General features: G+C 39.3%; 1 long non-coding RNA gene across 1 annotated transcript in view; it reads left to right on the forward strand.

Annotated features, from left to right (window-relative positions):
* Nucleotides 1-1,577: 1,577 nt before the first annotated feature.
* Nucleotides 1,578-13,310, forward strand: part of LOC120927229 — a 51,275-nt gene continuing 39,542 nt past the window's right edge. Inside the window, exon 1 of the long non-coding RNA XR_005747056.1 lies at nucleotides 1,578-1,773. This is a non-coding gene — a long non-coding RNA (uncharacterized LOC120927229). The remainder of the gene's footprint in view (nucleotides 1,774-13,310) is intronic.

A 13,310-nucleotide genomic window follows, 5' to 3' on the forward strand; every position in this document is an offset into this window, starting at 1 on the left:
GGGCCAGCACTACAGAGGAGACATCGTCTTATGCGGATCTTCCTCCCTACTACACCTTCAACTTTACAAGTAGTCCTTCTGTATTGCACTATATTTGATGCTCTGGGATGCCGGGTCAGCAAGCCCAGACCGCGATCTACCAGTCTTCTGTCCGCGATCTACAGGTTGCTGACCCCCGATTTAGTATATGGACTTACGTGGCTATATTTGATTAGATTAGATTTTTTTTTTCCTTTATTTAATTCATTTTTGTGGGTAGTGCTGTATCCTTTTTATTTAAATATGGGTGGTATCTGGCTACAAGGAGCATTCTGAACGTTTCATATAATTAGAGACTGCAGAAAGCCTATTTGTTTTTAAATCAAATGGACCATCTCTGGTAGATTTGCAGTTTGATAAGAAGTTCAGCAAGACACAAGTATGAACCTGCATATCAACAAACAGGTAATGCATTGGTTGTAAAGGCTGGGTAGCCTGCAGCAACTTTGCCTGAAAATTTGGTTGGAAAATGTAGTTGCTTTCATTACTCTCCCTGGTGAAAAACCATATTGGGCTATCATTTTATTATGCAGATGTAGGATGCCTACAGCACAAAAAACATTTGTTCTTTTTAATATATTAGATTCAAGGTTAAATTGAGTATGAAACATATCAATTGCAGAAAGTTTAGAATTTAAGTGATAATCCTTATGCCTCATACACACGGTCGGACGTTTGACCATGCAAAAGTCCGCCGTGAGTCCGTCAGAAGTCCGACAGAAAGAAATAGAACAGGTTCTCTCTATCTTAGGTCCGTCAGACTTCCGAGAAAAAAGTCAGATTGAGGCTACACACGGCCGGACTTTCTGAGAAAAAAAGCCAGTCTGACTTTTTTTCGCGGAAAGTCCGACCGTGTGTACGAGGCATTATTGGCTAAGCTATTGAAGATGCAATCCTTTGGGATTCTTTAGATCCCTTCATCAGGTTTTTTACCAAAACATATAAAGCCTAACAAAGGGATCTAAAGAATCTTGAAAGTTTGCATCTTTAATAACTTCCATTAGCCAATAAAGCGTATCACATAAACTCTTACTACTTTCTGTATTAATCAATGGCTAACACAGTACAATATGACTGCAAAGATGTTTATTAAAATTGTTATATACCATATTATACTATATTGGGATTATAATGAAATCGTGGTAATTAAACTGTGCATTACTGAAACTTGTGTTAATACTTGTAATACTTTTTCATATTTCTAACAATTGATTATCTAAAGAGAATCAATTAACCTATTCTAGATTAACATTGGACCCTGGTTGATATCAAGTGGAACTCACTGCCCTGGGGTTAAGCTGGTCATATTGGAGTTGATTTTATTAGTACATGAAGTAAATGTTTATATCATATCTGATTATCTTTGGAGTGACTTCAAAGAGGTTTAAAATGTTCCACTAAAACACACGTCTAAGTGTGATACACCATGCAAAAAACGGATCCTACTTTGTTCAAGGTCTTCATTATTCTCAAAATATAGATGTGTAATCCAATAGTGATAATTATGATAGCCTACTGCTATGTCTTGCTCCTCCTCCTACTCCATGTTCTTTTTTGCTACAATGACAGATGGTCAAAGGAAGATTAGTGACCTGGGATAATCTGTAATTAGCATGTTTGTGTGCTGGCATCAATGAGGTTAGACTCTATTCTTCAAATGAGAGGTCTTAGGATGTGAGGGACCAGACCATGATGTAACAAACCAGGACACAGTTCAACATGGCAAGCAAAAAGGTGAGACCAAAATGGCAAATCAGTTTGTGTTGTATTTCAGTTTGTAAGTTAGTTTATCTAAATGTATACTGTATTATTTAATTTATCTGGATCAGTCAGAGAGTGGTCATGTGTAAGTAATCACAAAACTACAAATGTATCACTATTACGTATGAATGTATTTTTTTATTTTAGGAACATGGCTAGCAAAAAGGTAAGACAAAAATGGCAAAGTCAAAAAATAGTTTGGCTTTCTTAGGAAAGGTAGCCATTTTGACAATTGTAATTTGGTATTGCTATATGGCATATAGAAAGGTATCAGAAATGATTTAGAAGTTCAAATCGTTTTTTTGAGCATTACATGTATTATGTGAAATACCTATGCTAAATATAAATCAATAACCCATAAAAATAGCGAGCCACTGCATTTCTGCACTTAGATATTGCATTTTTTTAAATAGTTTGTGAGTTAGTTTATCTAATTTTATACTGTATTATTCAATTTATCTGAAATAGTCAGAGAGCGTTGATGTGTAAGTAATCACAAAACTACAAATGTATCACTATTATGTATGAATGTATTTTTTTTTAATTTTAGGACAACTACTATTTTCAAACTTTCATTTGTAACATGCATAGAAATGAAAGGCCTTATCTATAAGCTTTATATTTGTATGATGCTGAATGTGCCAGTTGAGCATTTTGCTTTTATAAAAATTACATTGTAGAACTATTGTGTTCCTGTACATAGGCAGAATACTAACTTTATGTTGGTTACCACATCAGTTTTGCAGAATTAATTTAGGTCCTGAACATGTACAGTGCCTTGAAAAAAATGTCATACCCCTTGAAATTTTCCACAGTTTGTCATGTTACAACCAAAAACGTACATTTTTTTTATTGGTAATTTATGTGATAGAGCAACGCAAAGTGGTACATAGTTGTGAAGTGGAAGGAAAATGATAAATGGTTTTAATTTTTTTTTTACAAATAAATATCTGAAAAGTGTGTCATGCATTTGTATTCAGCCCCTCCCTCCCTGAGTCGACACTTTGTAGAACCACCTTTCTCTGCAATTACAGCTGCAAGTTTTTTTGGGAATGTCTCTACCAGCTTTGCACATCTAGAGAGTGACATTTTTACCCATTCTTTGCAAAATATCTCAAGCTTTGTCAGATTGGATGAAGAGCATCTGTAAACAGCAATTTTCAAGTCCTGCCACAGATTATAAATTGGATTTAGGTCTGCAGTTTGACTGGGCCATTCTAACACATTAATATTCTTTGTCTAAACCATTACATTGTAGCTCTGGCTGTATGTTTAGGGCCATTGTCCTGCTGTAAGGTTAACCTCTGCCCCAGATTTAAATCTTTTGCAGATTCTAACAGGTTTTCTTCTAAGATTTCTCTGTATTTGACTCCATCCATCCATCCATCCATCCATCTATCTTCCCATCAACTCCCTGTCCATGCTGAAGAAAAGCATCCCCACATCATAATGCTGCCACCACCATGTTTCACAGTGGGTAAGATGTGTTCAGGGCTATGTGCAGTGTTAGTTTTTTTTCTTTCACATGTTTGCTGTGTCCCCCACATGGCTTCTCGCAAACTGCAAACGGGACTACTTATAGCCTTCTTTAAACAATGGCTTTCTTCTTGCCACTCTTCCATAAAGGCCAGATTTGTGAAGTGAACGACTAATAGTTGTCCTGTGGACAGATTCTCCTACCTAAGCTGTGGATCTCTGCAGCTCCTCCAGAGTTACCATTGACCTCTTGGCTGCTTCTCTGATTTATGCTCTCCTGCCTGTCAGTTTAGGTGGACAGCCATGTCTTGGTAGGTTTGCAGTTGTGCCATACTCTTTCCATTTTCAGATGATAGATTGAATGGTGCTCCGTGAGATGTTCAAAGCCTGGGATATTTTTTTTATAACCTAACCCTGCTTTAAAGTTCTCCACAACATGATATTTATATCCCTGATATTTATTTGTAAAAAAATTTGAAAACCATTTATCATTTTCACTTTGTGTTGGTCTATCACATAAATTCCCAATAAAATACATTTACGTTTTTGGTTGTAACATGACAAAATGTGGAACATTTCAAGGAGTACGAATAGTTTTTCAAGGCATTGTACATGCTAATGTGCTATTCACTGCATTATTGCATTTCTCCTTTCATCCAGTTTTCTCTTAAAGGCTAAAGCCGCGTACACACGATCGGTCCATCCGATGAGAACAGACCGATGGACCGTTTTCAGCGGTTAACAGATGAAGCTGACTCATGGTCCGTCGCGCCTACACACCATCGGTTAAAAAAAACGATCGTGTCTGAACGGGGTGACATAAAACTTTTTTAACCGATGGTCGTGCCTACTAACGATCGGTTTTGTCCTATCGGTTAGGAATCCATCGGTTAAATTTAAAGCAAGTTGGCTTTTTTTTAACCGATGGTTAAATAACCTATGGGGACCACGCACGATCGGTTTTGACCGATGAAAACGGTCCATCAGACCGTTGTCCTCTGGTTAACCTATCGTGTGTACGAGGCCTTACTTGCTTTGTGTATCTCTTCATTTGTGAACTTAATCCACTTTATGAAAATACAGGGTCATAAAGTCAAAGGGAGAAAAAACGTAGGTTGCCTAATTTCTTTTGGTGATTTTATACCCATGATTCATTTGTCCGATCATTTTTTCATTTTTTATGTTTTAAATTGGAGCACTATCCTGTCTTTTGTATTAACATATTTAAGTTTAAGATTTTAATAATTTAATTAATTTGCATGGTTAAAAACTTCTGTGTTCGTTTTATTACATTTTTGAACATGTGTTGTGTATTTAAACTCGTTTTTTTTTATTAAGTTGGAAGATGAGCTCACATTAGACATACAACAGATGGGTTATTTATCCTTTGGACCTAAGTTAATTAGAAGCAAATGTTTAAAATGTACAAGTTGTTGACTGGTAGGCTGTTAGACAAGCATTTTGGGTAATTCAAGGTGAAACCGCTACATGAAGCAATTTAGCAAAGCAATAAATATGTTTATGAGAAATAATGTATGAACTGTTCATGTAGACTCTGTGCAGTCATAGGTTATTCAGCAAGCACAAAATAGTATGCTGTGCGTAGTTCCGCCCCACGGGATGAAAAAGTATACAGCACAAGTTTATCATATCTGTGAATAAATTATTGCTAGAGTGTTGTTTTTTTTTTTTCTCAATCAAGGTATTTATTGGGAGATAATCAAAGTGGACAAATGACATATACGGTACATTACAGTAAATACAGTGGTCTTGTACAGAAAAAAAAAAACACATGTCGGTTTACAGTATAATGTGGCATAATTTGAAGTAGTTGAGTAAAAATGTTTAAATATGATAAATCAACGTCTGAAATATTATTTTGGGAGTGAAGGGTAAGAAGAACAAGGACGGGAGGAAAGAAGGGTGTGGAGGGGGGGATAAAGTGGGAGAGAAGGGGTTATCGGAGGGGGGAAGTGTTGTTTCTTATAGTCTGCAAATCTGCAAGTATACATTACACGGTAGACTTCTTGTTTTATTAAACTGCACTTTTTTAGTTTCCTAATTTGAAATATTGATATAGCATTAAAAGGGTCTATTCATTAATGTTTTCACTTAAAGCGGGGGTTCACCCTTAGAGGGCACTTTTTCCCCTTAGCTTCCTGCTCGTTTTCTCTAGGGGAATCGGCTATTTGTATTAAAATATGTGCAGTACTTACCCGTTTTCGAGCTGCATCTTCTTCCGTCGCTTCCGGGTATGGGCTTCGGGAATGGGCGTTCCTTCTTGGTTGACAGTCTTCCGAGAGGCTTCCGACGGTCGCATCCATCGCGTCACGATTTTCCGAAAGAAGCCGAACGTCGGTGCGCAGGCGCAGTATAGAGCCGCACCGACGTTCGGCTTCTTTCGGCTACGAGTGACGCGATGGATGCGACCGTCGGAAGCCTCTCGGAAGAATGTCAATCAAGAAGGAACGCCCGCTCCCGAAGACCCATACCCGGAAGCGACGGAAGAAGATGCAGCTCGAAAACGGGTAAGTACGGCTCATATTTTAATACAAATAGCCGATTCCCCTAGACCGAACGAGCAGGAATCTAGGGGAAGAAAAAAATTTTTTTTAGAAATGGGTGAACTCCCGCTTTAAGATTCACACAACTATTATCCAACATTTAATTTTTTTTTCATATCAGATGAATCTTAGATAAAAACATTGATAATGAGACCCCTGAGGAGCTTAATTTTTGGTAAATTAAGAATCAATTTTTGTAACATTATCAGCTTGCCGACCCGCCCTATAGATTTACTGCTACAGGGCAGCCATTCTGTGCAGAATAGTGTGTTTATATACGCCGATGTGCCAATTCTGCAGTGATTGCTCACAGCAGAAGCCGGTCAGCGGGTGCTGGGCAATGGATGACCATCTTCACCCACTGATCTCAAGGAGCATATGTAAACAATTGAAAGCTCTGTCCTGTCAGCAGGGATGTGCTGTTTTTTTCCCCCTTCATAGCGGGGAAAAAAATCCAGCACATCCCTTAGTAAAAGCCGCACACTGTTTACACAAAAACACTCGTTAGGCACACAATTAAACCTTTGATCGCTCTAGATGTTTAACCCCTTTCCAGCCAGTGTCATTAAAGACCAGGCCACTTTTTGCGATTCGGCACTGCGTCGCTTTAACTGACAATTGTGCGGTTGTGCGACGCGGCTCTCAAACAAAATTGACGTCCTTTTTTTTCCACAAATAGAGCTTTTTTTGGTGGTATTTGATCACTTCTGCGGTTTTTATTTTGTGCGCTATAAACAAAAATAGAGCGACCATTTTGAAAAAAAATCAATATTTTTGACTTTTTGCTATAATAAATATCCCCAAAAAATATATAATTTATAATATATATTTTTCCTCAGTTTTGGCTAATACTTGGTGCAGTGATTTCACCATGCCTCGCTTTGATAGTGAGGCTTGGGGATCCTTTTCCAATGTTCCTGTTTAGAGCGGAAGTGATGTCATCCAGCCTTGTCTTCATAGAGAGGCTTGGATGGCGCTTCTCGTTCTATTTGGCTGATATAGAAGTTCTGGCCATGTTTATATTGCCTATTCATCTAATATTTGTTGGCAATATTATTCTATTCTATTGGTAAGACTTTTTGAACCGAAATGGGACGTTTTAAAATAACAGCCACCACTTCCTGTCTACCAACAGGAAGTGATGTCATTTCTGGAGTCATGGTCACTCCAGCTGGGGTCATTCAATCTATAAATAGCGGTGTTGTGGGGGTCCACACCCCAGATGATGACTGTTTAGTTGAAACGCATCGGGTGGACCCATTCACACACATCGCTCTTGCACTTTGTGATATGCCTATGACGTTCTTCCAAATGTGAGTGTTCATTTTTAATCTTTTCAATAAATACTACCTTGTACGGTATCACACTATGTGATTTTTTTTCCCATTACGCATGCTATGTGGTTACCGTATCTCTGGCTCCAACAAGACTACATGTATTTTACAATTCCTGGTGTTTATTGGAATTTGCGGTGCCAACTGATATGTGGATTCCAGACCAGCTGGATACATCTTGATTATAAAAGCCTGTTTTGACTTGGGTGGTATATACCTCACCAAGTCAACACCATCTGATAAGCCTCCTCCATATATTGGTGGTGGTGTCTCTATCCTTTCACAAAGTTGGTCATATCCATGTGGAATTCTTAATTTCAACCTTGCATTTTTTTTTACACTTTTGGACTGTTGTTTGTGTTTGGTCACAATTGAGGACTGCTTCGTTCTGATTTATTTGTTATATTTGTATTTATTTTTTTCACGTATCACACTTAGTCGCTTGGTGTCACTGAAATTAAGATTTCATGTATATGTATGTTTGCAACATTTGACATGTGTTGTCAACTGACTTATGCACAAAAATAAGCGCTACACTTTTTTCATATTCACCAGGCCGATACGTATTCTTCTACATATTTTTGGTAAAAAAAAATCGCAATAAGCGTTTATTGATTGGTTTGCGCAAAAGTTATAACATCTACAAAATAGGGGATAGTTTTATGGCATTTTTATTATTATTTTTTTTTACTGGTAATGGCGGCAATCTGCGTCTTTTATTGTGACTGCGACTTTATGGCAGAGACATCGGACACTTTTGACACATTTTTGGGACCATTGTAATTTTTACAGCGATCAGTGCTATAAAAATGCACTGTTACTGTAAAAATGACACTGGCAGTGAAGGGGTTAACCATTAGGTGGCGCTATAGGGGTTAAGTCGGTACTACGGAGTGATTCTTACTGTAAGGGGGTATAGCTACGAGTGACATGTCACTGATGACCGTTCCCAATCACGGGAGAACAGCCATCAGTGACATGTCACTAGGCAGAATAGGTGAATGCCTTGTTTGCCGACCGCAATCGTGCGCCGCCCGGGAACATCGAGTTCCTGGGACCAGCGAGAACACTCGCGATGCACGCAGCGGCAAATTTTAAGGGACGCCCTTTTTCCTGCCCTTGCCATTGTGTTGACGTACATCTGCGTGTAGCGGTCGGCAAGTGGTTAAAAAGGAGCCAAGCAACTATGTGATTAATAAATGGCTTCATATGATCACTGTCCTTAAATTAAAGACATTTTGGCATGATCAGTCATATTTTTAATATCAATGTCAAAAAATATGTAATTTCTTCCAGGGTATGTAAACTCTTGAGCACAACTGTGTGTGTATATATATTTCCTTAGACTCAGTTATATCCTTCTGACTTATTAGTCATGCAGAACTGCTATTTTTTATTTAGTGACTGCTTCTATAAATCTAATTTATAGTGGTTATATTATTTTTTAGGTGTTTATTAGATAGGACTTTTTTAATAATAAAAATCATCTTAGCTTTATATGATCAAATGTTGGCATTAGTGATGATCTATTTTATTTTAGTGGGATTATATACATGGATTAATTCACTTGTGTCAGTATTTATTGAACTGGATTTTAGTGATCCTGCACCTTTTTACATTTGTGTGGTTCCAGCCTAGAAATCTTCCAGCTGGCAGCAGTAATAATTAATCAGTTTGGGGGATGGGGATAGGAGCATTTATTAGCAGCTTTCCCACAGCCAGTGATCCCTCTTTGACAAAGAACAGTGTCTACTGTTCGAAACATGTCGAATTAGGTCACTGGTGATGTCATCAAAGGCAGGGAAGCTTTCCACTAATGTTGTATATGCTGCAATATCCATCAGAACTCTATGCCAGAGAGTTTTAGGGATAAGAAGGGCTCCTTCTCTCCCTAGTCCCACACACACTGGACTTGACTAAAGATGGGAAGGCCTGGGGAAAAAAAAAAAATAGTGAAAAAATAAAACAAATCTATTTTTTTCAAAGCCGTTTTTTTTTTTTTGTTTCCTGAAAAATTGGAGAAAGAAAAATGTGGAATGTTCTTTTACAATGATAAATAACATCTATGACATGGTATTCAAACTATCTAACATGAAGACCCTAATGAAAGATTTCTGATACTTTATGTAAATTATTAAATTATTGCAAGTTCTCTCAGCTGAAGAATAGCAAATCCTGTTTAGTTTGCCTACAGTTGGGCAAACTGTACGTCCTCCAGTTGGCTGATTGTTGGGATACGGTAGATAATCGTTTCTGCCCTCTCAGGCTTTAATTGACAGGTAAGAGGGTAATTTTGTCTGACAAATTCGTTTAGCTTTTTTCTAACCTTTAAATTATTCCTATTAATGTTCTCCACCATCACAGCCTTGGGCCAGATTCACAGAAAAAGTACGCCGGAGTATCTTCTGATACGCCGGCGTACTTTCAAATTTGCCGCGTCGTATCTTTAGTTTGAATTCTCAAACCAAGATACGACGGCTTCTGGCTTCGATCCGACAGGCGTACGGCTTCGTACGCCTTCGGATCGTAGGTGTAATACTTCAGCGCCCGCTGGGTGGAGTTCGCGTCGTTTTCCGCGTCGGGTATGCTAATTGGCTGTTTACGGCGATCCACGAAGGTACGCGCGTTTGTCGCATTCTCTTACGTCCTCGCTAGTCGGCTTTTCCCGGCATAAAGTTTGCAATTTGCAACTATTGTAAAAAGAAATATTATTTTCCAAATGCTACAAGGATAACAAAACACATCCTGGCATGCCAGGGGTGCCCTAAAGACATTAACTCCGTTGGCGCCAGCTTCCCCTGGCCCTTAGGGGGTTGGAATGCTGGGATGCCAGGCAGGGCTTGTCACCATGTGAGTGCCGTAATTAGGTGTCATGGTGGTCACATGATTAGAAAACTCCAGATCACAAGTACTGATCGGGAGCTTTATGTGAGCCGCCGGTCAGTGAGACAGCACTGCGGGCTCAATTGCATGCAAATATGTGGCCCTTTGGGACCAAGGACCGGCCCCCGAGGGGATGCATATTTGCGTGTGCTCGGCACCAAGGTGTTAAAAATACTTTATGGAATTAAATGATAAGGACCATAGTGAAAGTGCAAGTAGATTTTCCCTCCAGAGTTCTTATTCCAGAAACACTCTTTCTGCTGCTTCTGGATCATCACAAAGGGGCTGATTTACTATGCCTTTGCTCCATGATTCCTAAAATGTAAATAAAATGTGTTTGGGAGTGAGTTTATTAGGGGTGGGTGTGGGATGATGTGGGGAAGTGTAGTGACATGTGTTTGTATAACATTTACGGGCCGAATTGAAAGTGAAAGTGACTTTTGTAAAAACGAGCCGATGTAATTTCAGACATTCAGGCACGCCTATCAAGCGGCGTAGCTGCCTTTGCGTGGCTTGAAGCGGCGCATGTGAATGACCGAATCTTTTTTAGCTTACGCTGACCATGAAGGGGAACTTTCGTGCCAAATAAAAAAAATAAAAAACGGCGTGGGTTCCCCTTCAGGAACATACCAGGCCCTTAGGTTTGGTATGGATTGTAAGAGGGAACACCTACGCTGAAAAAACGGCAAGCACGCCGCCTGGCCGGACAGAAATGGGGGTGGGGACGAGCGAGCGCCCCCCCCCTCTTGAGTTGTACAGCGGGGATCGAAAGTTTGGGCACCCCAGGTAAAAATTTGTATTGATGTGCATAACGAAGCCAAGGAAAGATGGAAAAATCTCAAAGGCATCAAATTACAGATTAGACATTCTTATAATATGTCAAAAAAAGTTAGATTTTATTTCCATCATTTACACTTTCAAAATTTCAGAAAGCAACAAAATGGCTTCTGCAAAAGTTTGGGCACCCTGCAGAGTTAATATCTTGTATGTCCAGACTGTCTTTTAAAGCACAATCCTATTCTAATTGTGGGTGTTTGAGGGAAACCAAGTGAGTGTTAGAACCCCTGCTTGTGTTTTTTGGGTTGGGCTTTGTGTCCCTTTTCTTAAAATTGGCTTCATTTCCTGTCACACAGCTGAACAGGAAGTGAGGTTAAAACCCTACCAATGTCTTTTCTTGGGGACACACAGGTCAATCTAACTAGTGTCCCCATTAAGAAAATTGCACTCCAGCACTTTGTTGTGTACACCCCCAAATTATTAGGTAGTTTGGGGTTTAGTAAAGGCAAAACCACTCTGCAGTACAAGCGTAGTCGCTACAAATCTGAGGGGAAGCACTGATGATTTTAACATCCAATCATGTAGAAGCAAAGAATTTATTGTTCTTTTCTTCCTTGCTTGTCCACTTGTAGTGCAAAGTGGATTTGCCTTTAGTAAATGGACCCCAAAGTCCAAGATCCCTAATAATTTGGGGTGTACACAGCAAAATGCTATAGTGCAATTTACATAATGGGAAACTATTTAGATTGATCTGTGTGTCCCCAAGAAAAGACATTAGTAAGGTTTTACCCTCATTTCCTGTTTGGCTATGTAACAGGAAGTGAATGAATTTGAAGTAGAAAGTGACAACATTTGGGAGGTGACTTCACCCTATCAGGGGTGCAAACATCCCCAAAAAATGAGCAGACTTTTAATCCCTCTGCACTCTAGCCCCAAGTAAAAAGAAGAAAAGATTTCATTTAGTTTAAATTTGCAAACACACTTTCCTCAGATCAACTGTGATGCATGTCAATGGCCCATTTAGCCCTTGTTTAATAGAAAACGCCAGTTGCCTTTCACTAGAAACATTTGTTAGTCCAATCCTGGAGATCTGCATCTGCTTTACTATCACTTTCCCTAAAAATTGCACATAGATACGCGACCACCGCAAATTGGATATGCGCATATGTAGTTCTCAGAAAGTGGTGGCCAGCACACAGGACATCACGCCCCTACAGGAAGTTGCTTGTACTGCTGCTAAGGTCTCTGAGGAAGGGATGATACTTATTTGCAAATCAAGAAAATTGTTTATTTCATACATATTAGCAACACCATATCCTGGCCCATTGGCATGGTTATATTTTCTTAGTCCTCTCAATAAAATTATCAGAAATTTGTGCTTAAAGTAAAACCAGAATCAACACTTTTTTTTTTTTTCATTTTGGATAGAGTAAGGGAGGGTTATAGCCCCTGTCAGTTTATTTTGTACCATCCCTGTCCAATTGCGGAGATTTCCCTTCACTTCCTGCCCCATAGCCAAACAGGAAGCGAGAGAAAAACTATGCAAATTAAGGGAATCCAATGCCCCCCCCCCCCCAGAACTAGTGTGTGTGTGTCCCCCTGAAATTTTCTGGGCGGGTCATAAAAAAACAGGGTGTGACCTTGACAGGAAGGGGTGGGTCATTTTTCTATCAGGAGTTGCAGAAGTTTAGTCAGGCCTAGGGCAGCACAAAACCTAAATATACTACTGCATATTAGGGCTTATTTAGACAGGATCCGATTTACAGCATGTTTTTAGATTGTGGGAAGAAACCCACGGAGGCACAGGGGGGAGAACATGCAAACTCCAGGAAGATGGTGTCACGGGCGGGATTTGAACCAGCGACCCTTTTTGCTGCTAGGTGAAAGTGCTATGCACTACACCACTGTGCTGAACAAACATGATTGAGGCTGAAAGCATGAGATCAGTGTTTTTTTTTCCGATCTCATGCTTTCCAGCCTGGAGGACAGATGTAGGGTTTTATTGACCCCGCCTCTCTCCATAAAGAGGACCTGTCACACACTATTCCTATTACAAGGAATGTTTACATTCCTTGTAATAGGAATAAAAGTGATAAAAAAAAATGCAAAACTAGAAAAAAATACGTAAAAAAAAAAAAACGCCCATGTCCCTAGTAGCTCGCACTCAGAAGCGAACGCGCATGTAAGTCCCACCCACATATGTAAACGCCGTTCAAACCACACATGTGAGGTATTGACGCGTGCATTAGAGCGAGAGCAATAATTCTAGCACTAGACCTCCTCCTCTTAACTGGTAACCTGTAAAAAAAATTCAAGCGTCGCCTATGGAGATTTTTAAGTCCCAAAGTTTGGCGCCATTCCATGAGTGTGTACAATATTAAAGTGTGACAAGTTAGGTATCTATTTACTTGGTGTAACATCATCTTTCACATTATCCCTAAAAATTGGGCTAACTTTACTGTGTTATTTTTTAGGC

This window comes from Rana temporaria, chromosome 2 (genome assembly GCF_905171775.1).
Source record: "Rana temporaria chromosome 2, aRanTem1.1, whole genome shotgun sequence".
In the NCBI taxonomy this organism is placed as follows: domain Eukaryota; kingdom Metazoa; phylum Chordata; class Amphibia; order Anura; family Ranidae; genus Rana; species Rana temporaria.